This window comes from Pseudomyrmex gracilis, unplaced genomic scaffold, assembly GCF_002006095.1.
Source record: "Pseudomyrmex gracilis isolate BER0280 unplaced genomic scaffold, ASM200609v1 scaffold_263, whole genome shotgun sequence".
Lineage (NCBI taxonomy): Eukaryota > Metazoa > Arthropoda > Insecta > Hymenoptera > Formicidae > Pseudomyrmex > Pseudomyrmex gracilis.
Window position 1 is genome coordinate 148,423 of NW_018020847.1, and position 13,977 is coordinate 162,399.

Consider the following 13,977-nt stretch of genomic DNA (forward strand, 5'->3'; position numbering starts at 1 on the left):
AAACGAGAGTTCAATCATCAAACTTTTTTTGTTCATAACTTTTTTATAAACAATGAGCGACGGATAAAACCTTCATATTATTATTCAGAGAGGTGACCTTGATAACATATGTCAAAATTGTTGAGATCGGAAAATAGTCCGTATAACTGCATAATTACCGAATTTTTTAAAATATATTTACCTTTCTTATAAAAAATTTATAATTTAATAATCCTTTTAACAATTAGAGAATTAAGGCTTTTAATAATCTTTTTAATTTTAAATTAATATGAATATATAGAATATATAATATGAATATCCTTACGAAATATAGAAAATAGTCAATTATATATATATTTCACTTATAATATATTTCATTTATTATATATTTTATTTATAATATATTTCACTTCAATGTTTCACTTATAATATTAAAAAAATACATAATTGTTTTATATTCCTTTATTTATAAAATTAAAGTACAAACTGTCAGTATATAATAACTAACCTCACAACCTTACAACTCAATCAGCTGTCAAACATGACGACCATCTTGCATTCTTTAGTACCCCCATCTTCCCCCTCCATGACGACTTAAATACATACATTTTGTAGCCAGCCGTACATAAGAAGCTAGCGGTCTAGTATACTATAGAAGTCTGTGGGAGTTACGCACGATAAATTCTTTCTAAAAATTCATTCAAGAAATCAATCTGCAAAGGACTAAGGGCGGTATTCATAGTCATAACTTTTATTTAAGTAAGACTTAAATTAATGCTTAAGTCTATCTCTTGATGCACAGTTGATACTTGGCTCGATCTTGAGTTCATAGAAATAAGATAGACTTGACAAAAACGGACTTGTTTGCATTCCGAATTGAGATGGCGTTTGTGTATTCATAGTCGTTACTTTGTTTATAAGAAGCAATTTCTTGATGCGTATATATTAATACTCGTATAAGATGAACTTATTCGTAAATGAAGTAGAGCTTATTTATAAATAAGTTCTATTTCATCAAGTCAACTGCGAACATGACTTATTTCCACACAACGCGTGATTTTGTATATACATCTAACCTAAAAAGCTATCTTAACGTATAATCACAACTGCTAAGTAAGTAAAATTATGGACAAGTATATTTTATATTAATGCTTTCGATGTGATACAAAATTTATTTTGCATAGGTTTTGAAGTGGAAACGTGTTTGTGTTAGTATCAGTTTTGTGAACACTGCAGTTAATTGTATCTCAGTTATATATCTTGTCGTATATCGTTGCATGAAATCATGGCTCGTATAAACAAACCTATCTACAAAATGAATAACATTAATTCATAAATGAATATAATTGATGTAAACAGAAAACTGAAAACCATCTATTTTATTAGAAAATTTAACAAAACAAATGTTTTTTATCAATTTAGGTCACTTCATGTCTTAAAGATGCTAATTGCATGCTTATTGGTCCTGATGTAACTCATCCTTCTCCTCATGCCATTAATATACTTTCTATAGCAGCGGTAAGTATAATTAGTAACACACCTTGAACTTTCTATAATGAAATCAACGTTATATCTCTACTAATGAGAAATGTTATATAAATTTAGGGTGCTTCTAGTCATGATAAGGAAGCTTTTTAGTATAACATTGACTCAGACTTCAAGAACCAAAAACGGAAATAATTAGAGATCTTGAAGATATAATAAGATCGCAAATCAAAATTTATCGAGAGAGAATGAAACATCTTTCTACAAGACTTATTTATTATTGATATGTACCAACTGCAATATTAATATTGCATATATATATATATTGAATATACTCTTATTTTCGCGCGCGGAATATACATGAAAATGAGAAAAACTTTAATTTTTTATATACTCATACAAAAATATTTATAAGGCTTTTTGATACTTCTTCTGCCATCTTAGATTAATGACATCAGAGAAAGATATGCAAAGTTTCGTGCACTTTGTGTAAAAATGAAAGATTATTTCTGTATAAATGCACGTAAAATCAATAGAATATCTTTGTATTATAAAATTTATTATTTTCGAAAAAATGTTTCATACAAAAGTTGTATGATTTTATAAGGCGGCATTACATGGCAATATTATTATAATCTTGAATAGCGTTGTCAAAGTAGCGTAAAGATCACTATTGTCACGTAAAGATCACTATTAATTTCCTAAATGGAATCCTCTACTTTTCATTATAAAACGACTCTTGTTCTAAATGCACAAAGTAAAAGCAATGCTCGTGTTTTCTATTAGTTCTCGTGACAACTGACTTGCTTTAATCAAATCAAACTTTAAATATTTGAGGAGTTTTAAGAAGACTAAAATATAATTTCTCAATATTTTTTTGTTATAAATTTTTACAAATAAAATATTTATATATTTTATTTACAATGCAATTTATAATAACATAGTAATTGTTTTTTGTTTTACTTTAATATTTAGAGATGGAGTAAGCAAAGGACAACTTGCTCAGGTTATGTATACCGAATTAACTGCTATTAAACGTGAAACACAAGCATACAAAATAAAAGTAGTAGTTACTTGTTAAGTTACTTGTTAAGATTATATATTGGTTTTGTTTCATTGTTTTGATACTTTTCTTAATATGGTTAGAGATTTTTGTTTCTATGTGTTACGACGTGAAATCTTCATTATCACGAAAAATTTATACGATCACATACCGAACAATGTTGTGGACGAATTTTTTCACAATCAACAAAAAACACTTTGCGATTTCTCAATAAAACAATCACTACACATAGAAACAAAAATCTCTAACCATATTAAGAAAAGTATCAAAACAATGAACAGAACTTTAAAACCAATAACTTATTACGCTTACAATAAAAAACAAACAGCTAATAACCAACATATAAATAAAAAGAATTGCTTTTCCTATTCTCTTATAAAACACACAAATAATAATAACAACCAAATTACGGTTTCCATTAACCCAAATGGATTTGTTGAGAAATCTGCATCTTGCACATTTTTTGAAATTAAAGAAAAATGGTTTATCAATTTAACACAAGTAAATATTCCCAAAGATGTAGTTAGTATTATGCAATTGGGAAATAACTTTAGTCTTTCAAGCCATAATAAGAGATCGATTTTAAAATGCATAAAGGATTTCGAGAACAACATTAAAAACGTCAATAAAAAAATTTCGGAGACTGCGAGATCAAGGTTTATTCCCATTTTAAACAATTATTTAACAGACACTCCAAAATTAAATGAACTCGATAGACTAATATTAAATAAAACAAAGCAAGTTTCCAATTATATTAAACAACATCCTGAGATAACATTCACGAGAGCAGACAAAGGAAACATAACTGTAGCTGTTGATANAGTTGATTATTTCAAAAAAGTTGAAAATCTGTTGAATGATAAAAATACATATATTAAAGTCAAAAAGAATCCAATCACAAAAATAGAAAAAGATCTAAATTCCTTTCTTAGAAATTGGTTTAATAAAGGGTATATATCAGAATTAACGTATAAATTCTTGAGATCTAGTGATGAAATATTACCAAGAGCATACGGTGTACCTAAAGTACACAAACATAATTGTCCGTATAGGATTATTGTTTCAGCAATAGATAGTCCTCTATATCAAATAAGTAATTATTTCAACAAAATTATCACATCAAATGTACCAAAAACAGAAAGTAATATTTTAAACAGTTTTGAATTAGTTAATAGTCTTCAGAATAAAAAATTTAACAATAACCACATTTTACTATCACTTGATGTAATTTCTTTATTCACGAATGTTCCTAATGAGTTAATATTAAAAAGTCTTAAAATTAGATGGAAATTTATCAGAGAAAAAACAATGATACCCTTACAAGAATTTTTGAAAGCTATCGAGTTCATTACTACATCTACTTTTTTCTCATTCAATAAAATAATATATAAACAAACATTTGGATTGCCTATGGGATCACCTTTATCCCTCATTATTTCCGACATTGTAATGCAGAACTTGGAAAAACAAGTTTTAAAAAAGTTAACTTTTACACCTAGTTTTTATTACAGGTATGTAGACGACATCCTCATGACGGCTCCGATTATTGAAATAGATCAAGTATTAAGAAAATTTAATAATTACCATCATAAATTACAGTTCACATTAGAAAAACAAACAAACAATTCCATTAATTTTTTAGACACAACAATAATCATTGAAAATGGAACTCTTATAACAGATTGGTATCACAAACCGACCTTTTCGGGAAAATATCTAAATTTTTTATCCACACACCACATTTCACAAAAGATCGGAACTGTTATGGGAATGGTAGACAGAGTCATTTTTTTATCTTACCCAACGTTTTATGAAAGCAATTTTAAATTTATGACAAAAATATTATTATTAAATGACTACCCTTTACATTTCATATTTAACATTGTTAATAAAAGAATTAAATATTTACTTAATAATAAACTGGACTTTTCCAAACCTGCAATGGCAATGAAAGAACATTGTGAAACTAACAACAAGACTAATTATGTAGTTATACCTTATATTAATAAGTTGACTTATTCCTTATCAAAAATTTTTAAAAATATTGAAGGTATCACATTATCCTATCGGAGTCTTAACAAATTGGATAATTTTGTAAAAACATTAAAAGATCCATTAGACAAAGATGACAATAAATATGTAGTATATAAACTTGAATGGTGTAATTGTAATGCCACATATGTGGGTCTAACCAAAAGGAAATTAAAAACCAGAATATCGGAACATAAGAACCAAATAAATAGACAATTAACCAATTGTTCCGTTGTCACCAAACATCGGTTAACTAATGGACATGATTTCAATTGGCAAGAAACGAAAATTTTAGACAAAGAAAAATTTTACCATAAAAGAATAGTATCAGAAATGATTAATATTAAATTACAAGACAATCCTTTAAATATAATGTCAGACACTGAAAAATTGAAACCTTATTTCTCGTTATTAGAAACATACAANGACATTAAGAGAAAATAAATTCACGATTTTGGTTTGACTCACGTACTGTTGTAGAATTTCAAGTAAAGGTTATTGACACATGAGTGGGGTAAAAACGTATATAANCAGTCGTTTTATGTGAAGTTGTCATATCGCCGTGAGTTTGCAAACATGTGTACATCTTAAGTTGTTCTGACACTGGTGATATGACTCCTGTTACGACTACCAGATTGGTGAGTTATTGTCAATTGTTATTCAATAAGTTATAATCAATTTTTATTTTATACATATAATATTGTTCTAACAGTTATTCACTGAGGAAGATCTGAGTTAGATCAAAACGTATGGATAAAAAATCTTACAATAAAATCATACACGTCCATCCTGTATTATACTCGTACAGCCTTCTTATTCAATATTTATTTTTTTACAATAGTTTTATATAGTGATATATTAATACAAAATATGTCCATTAATGTCTTCTGACATACGGAAGCAGTGTATTTTTTAAGAAATACTCTCAATATTGTAATTGAAGCACATTTAAAAAAAAACAAAAGTTTTATACTCAAATTAACACACTTGCGTTTTACATAGGAAATATACAATTCTCTTGAAGTTTTTAATACAAAACAAGTTTTTAATATCTTGCACTCTGTAGAAAATTATCTCAGAACACATCGATATGCATTCGAGCATTCATAATTTCTTTGATAAATGCTAAAAATTTCCAATATTTTATTATAAGACATACAACCCTAAATCATTATGCGCATTATTATTAAATGTGAGTGTGCCAATTTTTTTTCATATGTATGCACGCTGTACAAGAGCAGTTAGCTACCCTGCGCCGACTTATTATGCTCACTTAGCAGCATATCGTGAAAGAGCATTGATACAAGGGTAAACAATAAATTATCTTATCTCCAAATAATATAACGTCAAGTAGTGTCTACACATTTGTTGAAACTTGGAGACAGATTTAGGAAGTACAACAACTGCAAACATGACTTATGTCCATACAACGCGTGATTTTGTATATACGTCTAACTTAAAAAGCTGTCTTAACGCTATAATCACAACCGCTAAGTAAGTAAAATTATGGAGTATATTTTATATTAATGCTTCCAATGTGATACAAAATTTATTTTGCATAGGTTTTGAAATGGAAACGTGTTTGTGTTAGTATCAGTTTTGTGAACACTGCAGTTAATTGTATCTCAGTTATATATCTTGTCGTATATTGTTGCTTAAAATCATGGCTTGTATAAACAAACTTGATTTTCCGGAAGATATTGATCTTCTTGAGGTTGATATATATTTGGAGAATAAAGATGAACAATTACATAACTTGATTATATGTGCTCCAAAGAAGTATATTACAGACATGCAGAATCCACTGGAATACTACAATGAGGTAGAATTTAAGAGGCGATACAAATTTAGCAAAGACAGTATCTTATATGGAATATTGCCAAGAATTCAAGAGCCTCTTATAAAAGTTAATAATGGTGGATTACCAATATATCTCCAATTTTTCAGCTCTTAATATGTTTACGATTCTATGCAACGGCAAGTTACCAGGTTAGATATTATTACTATATGTGTTTTAAATATAAATAGTATACATTTAACCGAGCAATTTTATATTATATATTTAGTTATATTAATTCAATGGGTGCATTCAGAAACACAACCGCTCACTGAGCAGTTAAGTAGCAGTAACATGTGATTGGTTTGAATTTGAAGGTGAATCAATCATATTCGATTGCTATTTAACCACTCAGTGAGCAATTGTATCTCTGAATGTATTCAACTATGCATTTATTTCTTTGTTTATATTGAAGTATTATTTTTTTTTACAGCTTGTTACAGAAAATCTTTTATCTTTTTCTCAACCAACTGTGTCTCGTATTGTATACAAAATATACCAACATTACTTGCCGCTGAAATGCTTGATATAATCAAGATGCCAATATCTCACGAAAAGCAAATTAAAAATCAAAGACTGTTTCGACAAATGGGTTCTATTAGAAATAAGAGCGGTCTTCCAAGAATAGATGGAGCCATTGATTGCACTCATATTTGTTTGATACATACAAAGTTTACCCAAATTGCAGAATTATACAGAAATCGAAAAGGATATTTTTCACTTAATGTACAAGCAATTGTTGGGCCTAGTATGGAATTTTTGAACATCGTGCCGCAGTGGCCAGGAAGCCAGCGTGACAGTAGAATATTTCAAAACTCAAGATTGCATATGCAATATACTGAACGGCAATTGACCGGTGTACTTGTAGGAGACTTAGGATATCCATGTTTGCCGTTTCTTTTAACACCAATCGCAAATCCGACTACCGACGCAGAAATAACATACAACTGTGTTCATGGAAAAACTCGACGGATCATTGAAAGAACGTTCGGTGTTTGGAAACGTCGATTTTCTTGTTTATCCAGAGAACTTACAACAAAACTAATATGTAGTATTTCAATTGTAATGGCATGTGCTGTTTTACACAATTTGTCACTTATTTATGATAACATTTTACCTGAAGACTTAAATCATTATAAAAAAATTGAGGAAGGAATTTTAGTTGAACCACCTATATGGCAACCAGGAGAAGGCTTAGCAATGCGTGCTGCTGTTATTGATAGATTACATGGACAAATAGAATGAAAAAGTCAGATAATGTAACAAATAGTATAACAAATAATATATCAAATATTTAATATTGTACATAAATAAATAGATAAATGTTTTTTAGTAGATTAGATTAAATTAGATATCTTTATTGTTTCCCCTTAGGGTTAGAAAAAACCAAATACATATAAAAACTTACACTATTCTTACAACTAACTTACAACTAACTTATCTATTCTATAACACACACACACACTCGCAACCCTACTCTACGCTATATGGACCCCCCTTCCGGCAGTCAACACTAATCATCCACACAGCCATGGATTTCTTCACTTACACAATTCCACAGTCACACTATTCCATACACTATTTCCATACATCCATTCTCCTTTCCTCATTCAACCTCCACCCCCCCCCCTATCCGATCACTCCTCTCCATCCCCTAGCCCTTTCCTCTTTCCCCCTCTCCCTCCTTCCCCAAGACCACCTCAATCATATCTTCCCAATTCCCTTCCGCCCCCCATGCCCCACAATCCTCCCATACGTGCCTCCACTTCTCCTCTACCAATCCACACATCCTACACATTCTTTCACTCTCTCCTTCCCTCATCTCGTTTCCCAATCTAAATCTTGCCACCCTCTGACACCTGCTCTCCCCCCATCGCTTTTTTAAATAACCTCGGCACTCTTTCTTTCTTAATCCTCCCGTACCACTTATTATATCTCGAGTTCTCAATTCTCCTCCACCTCTCCTCTCTCTGCATCCTCCTCTCCTTCTCTATCAGCACCCGAGCTCTATATTCCCCTGCTTCCTCTCCTTCCCTCAACTCCGCCAACCTTACTCCTCTCTCTTCATATTACTTAATCCTATCCCTCTCCCACTGAGACACCCCCTCCCCACTCTCCTCCCTATTCTTGATTTCCTTTAAACACAGCTTTGCTATCTCGCTACCCTCCCCTCCTTCCAATCTCTCCTCAAACCTCCAGGCCTTTTACCCCGCCTTTCCCCTCAACAAATCCCTCTGCATTTCTTCCTTCACCATATACCCCGGAGTCCTCCATTCTACTCCCAATAACCATCTCTGTTCTGTAACCTCTCCACTCTTTCCTACTCTCTCCATCCCCAGATCTCCACCCCATACCCTACCACCGACCAAACCAGAGCGTCGAACAACCACAACCTCCTACTCCAATCCCCACTGAACCTTCTCTTCCCAATCTCTCACACCTGACCCATTATCGCCGCCCCTTTCCTCACTCTTTCTTTTATCTGCTCTTCTCTCCCTCCATTCTTCGGGAACATGTATCCCAAGTACTTAAACTCCCTCACCTTCTCCAGTCTCTCACCCTTCCACCACCATTCCAACTTTTTCTCCCTTCCCCCCCCTTTCCTAAACCTTATTACTTTCGTCTTCCTAACGTTTACCTCTAAACCCTTCCTCATCAGATATTATTCCAACCCTCTCATCATCCTCCTCATTCTTTCCTCTTCCTCCGTTAGCAACACCACATTATTTGCATAAGCCAAAACATAAATTTTCTTACCCCCTACCTTTACCCCCCCCCAACCATTCCTAACCAGACAGTCTTCCATATCCGCCGTCAACAAGTTAAATAAGTACGGGCTCAGCGGACACCCTTGCCTCACCCCCCTACTTGTCCAAAATTTATTCCCCAACTCCCCTCCTGTTCTTACCTTGTTTCTCGTCTCCCTATACAATTCATTCCCCAACTCCCCACACCTTCTCATTAATCCCTCCCTTACTCTCCTTTCTCTCATCGAGCTTAACAGTAACTCCCTGTCCACCGTGTCGAATGCCGCCCTCAAATCCAAAAACAGTGCTATTAAACTTCCCCCCTTCCTACTCAAATTCCTACCCACCAAGTAATTCACCACGTATATATTATCCATAACTCCCCTCCCCCTTCTGAAACCCGCCTGATTCTCCGGCATCAATTTCTTCCCCTCCACCTCTTCTCTCAACCTCTCCGCTAAATGTTTTGTAGTAATAAAATATATTTCTTCCACATTAACCATTACATATTTATTACATAGATATTATAGATTTATTTATAACACTTAACTTATATAAACTATATGTAGATATATTATATGTAAATGTGGAACGTTTTTTTTGGTAGAACTTTTAGTTTTTTTTGTAATATAGTTTTTTAAAAGTTTCATTACATAATATATTTGAAAATGAGAATCATTAATCATCTTGTATTTTATCAATTTCTGTTTCTTTATTTAATAGCAACTCACTTAGTTCATATTTTGCTTGAGCTTCGCACAACTGAAATTTATGCAGTTGCTTCATATGTTCCACTGTTAATTCTTGAACACAAAATTCGTGAGCTAATAAGTTATTTTTTCTTTTTAATTTTATTTCTAATAGTTCTTTTTCTTGCTCCATTATTTGTTTAAGACGTTGAATTTTGAGTTCCTGTTCAGAGTTTATTTCCACAGATTGATTCTTAACATCATAAATATCTTTGGGTTTTGCTTTTTTCTTCTGGATCATAGATGACGTAGAAACTGTAATTAGTAAAGACAATTATAAAATAATAAATAATTGACATAATTAATATAATAGTAATAAAATATAACAAAATAATATAAAAAAATAATTAAAAATATAATAAAAAAACTACATAAAATAAATAATATAGAAACTTATGTAAATTTGACAATTAATTATTTTTAGACAAAAAACTTAATGTACGTACTTGATGTAAAAGTTTTTTTCTGATGGAGGAGCGTTAGATTTCTCCTGCATTTCACATGTTTATGTATTTAAAAGTGCAGCATCTTGTTTCTTCGTCTCCATTGAATTGACATCTGAATATTAACAGATTTATGCATTTCATTAAAATTTATCCAGCAAACAATTTGGTTGTCAGATGTCGCAATTTTGTCGCCAACCGCCACATCAAATCCATATCCATCTGTGTCCTCAGTAGGATATAATTTTGGTGAATTTTGGTAACCATGTTGCGTTTTTTGTGTCTGTGTGTTGTGACGTGGTAATCGCGTCGTTCCTCCCTCGCCACAAAAGCTCGAATAATCGTGGGAGTCCGGAGGTGCGAACCGTCGGGGAAGCGCCAAGATCCTCCAGGGCTTGCTTGCGTGCGCTAGATTTAGTCGCTTATTCTTATTATTTTTTTTGTATGCTCTTGGCGCCTCACCACACCGAGAACACACTACTGGAGGAGGTACTAGGAGCCGTCGATTGTTGGACAAAGGCGAGAGAAAAAGAGAGAAGGGCGTGCGTGGAGTCGCAGCTAGGCACTCGCACGAGCCAGAGGGGTGAGTCTCAGAGAACAAGCAGCGAGAAAGAGGACAGCGACGAAGACAGCGAAACTTGGCGCTGGGAAGCCGAGGAAGAAAAGCAAACACGCAACGATGGAAACAGCTTTGACCTTCCTTTTGCATCGGAAAGGCCTGCTGCAAACCTTCGCTGCTATCCTGCAACTACTACCTTGCTGCATGCTGCATCTCTGTTAAATTTGCGGAATCCAACGCTTGGAAATCTCTGCTGCTTGCATTTTCGCTAATGAGGGCCCGGTAGGCGATTTGAATTTCGCGGCCGCGGGTCCTGTCGCCGAGCGCGAGCATCGCGTCGCGTGTTGCGCCCTTCGCGACCTGATTGGTCGCCGCGATGTACTCTACACAATCCTAGCGCGCTCAGACGCATCGACCCCGAATTGATCGCGATCCTCGCTCTCTTGGTCGCTAACTACCGAACAGGACGGACGCACTAACGGCACTCCCGACGATCGATCGTTTAACGGAGAATTTGGCGATGGTGCTGGATGGAGAGTGACAACGACGTACGGTGAGGTGTCTTTGTTTAATTTGTGAGCCACAAATCCGCGTTACTCGAGTCTCGTGTCGAGGCTAGTCGCTGAATCTCGCGTGTTGGTACCGGCAAGGACATAACCTTCGCCATAGTTTCAAATTTTCGGCAGCGGCTAGAATCGGATTCCACGAGGCTTCGTGGTATTAATTCGTAGGTCTAAGTGCGTGTCGCGTACTTACTCTATTGAGTAGTACAAGCTCTGAAGTTACAGTAACGCGCCAAGCAGCATTCTCGTTATTTCGTTGTGTCTCGCGTATACAAGTGTTTATCTATTGTATCGTTTCGCGACCGCCATATTTCGTACCGATCATCGTATCGAATACCGTACCGAGTATCGTATTCTGAAACTAACGCTATCGTAACGTGTTACGTCCTGCGTAATAATTACAACTTATTGGTCACTTACTGCTGTATTAATCTTTCACGCTACTCTATCGTACCGCTATTACATTCTCTAAGGCATTTTAGTGTGGAATTTCCGAGTGATCTGCCGAGAGCAAGGGGCAAGCGATTCGGAAGAGCTATAACAGGGGAATTTCGTACCGTTATCGTGCCGAATCGAAGAGACCTATCGTACCGTACTAGGAGATCTGTCGGATCGAAGAGCGCCTAGCTTTCGTTCCGGGGGACAAACTCCACGGCAGGCTCGTCCGTTGAAACGGAAGACGTCGGCCGTCATTCCGATTCGAGATTGAACAAACTCTTCCGACTTCGCGAGCGCTTTGCTCAGGTAGGCTAATTGGCACGTGCTTGCTGCTTTTTAATTGGTTGCCGAAGTACACTGCGACCCGGGGACGGGAATTCGGCAAGAGTTTCGCGCCGTGCATGGCCGCGGCGTAAGCCTGACCAGCCCCTGCAAAATCAAGTAAGTCCCGCGGCGTAGATATTACGCCTGGCGACCAGTCTTGACCCGTCTAGTGGTAAGCGCACGATTTGGCCAGATTAATCGATTTCACCGCTTTCAGCTTCAGGAAGGTTTTGATTAAACGCTTGTTTCGTTGTCTATCATACCGCCTAGTAACGTATAGCTTATGTGAAGTCAGCACGACGACGTAGCGTTCTCGGTATCACGAGTCGATATACGAAGTTGGTCCTGCAATCGATTACGTTTCTGTGTAAAGGGTATTGTTACTCCGTAGATCACCGTAATTTTGTATTTTCTTTTATAGTATTTTTTTTTGTACTCAATTACCGCGGCGACAGAGCGCACTTGCCGGATCATCTAGGTGAACTTTATTTTTGTATTTTTTTTGTTATTTTCGCAAAGTCGTCTCTTACTCCGCGGTATTATAATAAATTGTTTATTTCATTATCTCTATCTGCAATGTGATTGATTGCGATTCCAATCCGAGATTTGTTCGGGACAGCCTTGGTTATTTATCGTCCAAACCCAACCCCTCTCCGTTCCAAATAGAGCTAGTCGGCCCATTGTGTCGAGCGACGCACATTTTGACGCGAGTACGCGTCTGACGCCCAAAATTAGATCCAAGGATCCGTCGGCTCGGCGCAGTGGTGTGCTCGGTTTACCACCCTTTTCTCTCCTGCCGATATAGACGTCCCCGATCTTGCGGACTTCCGTCCGTGTCCCGATTTCGTACTTCCGTTTCGGGCAGGACGACGCGAGAGATCCGTAAGAACTCTGAAAGACGTCACAGTGTTAACAGCTTTGGCAGCACACAAAAGCATGTTTCCGTATTGTAGCGTTTCTGCACACAGTTTCTGTTGCCAGGTCTGCGCAGTCAGAAATTGTTTGCTGAATAGTTATATATAAAAACAAAAGTACAACAAACTAACATAATATTCACAAGAAATTGAAGATAAATTGTAAAAAGCAATTAAAAAGTAAGCAATAATTAATACATACTTAGTGCAAACGGTTCTTGAGATAAAGCAACAAATGGTTTTTGTATCTCATGTGTATTTGAAACACACTGTTTTTTTGTTTTTATTGAATTGATATCTAAATATTATAACATTTGTATTGTGACGTGGTAGTCGCGCCGCTCCTCCCTCGCCACAAAAAGCTCTCATGATCGCGGGAGTCCAGGGGTGCGAACCGTCAGGGACGCGCCAAGATCCTCCAGGGCTTGCTTGCGTGCGTTAGACTTAGTTGCTTATTTGTATTATTTTATTTGTATGCTCTTGGCGCCTCACCACATCGAGAACACTCTACTGGAGGAGATATCAGGAACCATCGAGTCTGGGTAAAAGCGAGAGTAAACGAGAGAGAAGGGCGTGCGTGGAGTCGCAGCTAGGCGCTCACACGACGACCAGAGGGGCGAGTCTCCAGAACTCAGCGGCGAGAAAGATGACAAAGCGGAGGACAGCGAACCTTCGCGCTGAGAAGCCGAGGAAGCGAGGCGAGCACCCGACGAGGGAAACAGCTTTAACTTCCCTTTCACCTCGGAAAGGCCTGCTGCACGCCTCTACTGCTAATCTGCAACGACGACCCTGCTACGCTACTGCATGCTGCATCGCTAGTGCATTTGCGGAATTCTGCGCTTGAA

The 13,977-nt window shown here is 35.7% G+C and overlaps 2 long non-coding RNA genes and 1 pseudogene across 3 annotated transcripts in view; 2 read left to right on the forward strand and 1 right to left on the reverse strand.

The window, feature by feature from the left end:
• The first annotated feature begins 667 nt into the window (after nucleotides 1–667).
• Nucleotides 668–3,326, forward strand: LOC109859460. 2 transcript variants are annotated; one of them, XR_002250714.1, is made up of 3 exons: nucleotides 668–1,092; nucleotides 1,402–1,497; nucleotides 2,440–3,326. It is a non-coding gene; the product is annotated as an uncharacterized LOC109859460 (long non-coding RNA). The 2 variants fall into 2 exon arrangements; XR_002250715.1 differs by lacking the exon at nucleotides 2,440–3,326 and adding an exon at nucleotides 1,585–1,747.
• Nucleotides 3,327–4,784: 1,458 nt separating this feature from the next.
• On the forward strand, nucleotides 4,785–7,640 carry LOC109859459 (annotated as a pseudogene).
• A 2,102-nt stretch (nucleotides 7,641–9,742) lies between these two features.
• Nucleotides 9,743–13,977, reverse strand: part of LOC109859457 — a 7,914-nt gene continuing 3,679 nt past the window's right edge. The window contains exons 4-5 of the long non-coding RNA XR_002250713.1: nucleotides 10,338–10,449; nucleotides 9,743–10,146 (exon numbers count right to left, since the gene is read on the reverse strand). This is a non-coding gene — a long non-coding RNA (uncharacterized LOC109859457). The remainder of the gene's footprint in view (nucleotides 10,147–10,337; nucleotides 10,450–13,977) is intronic.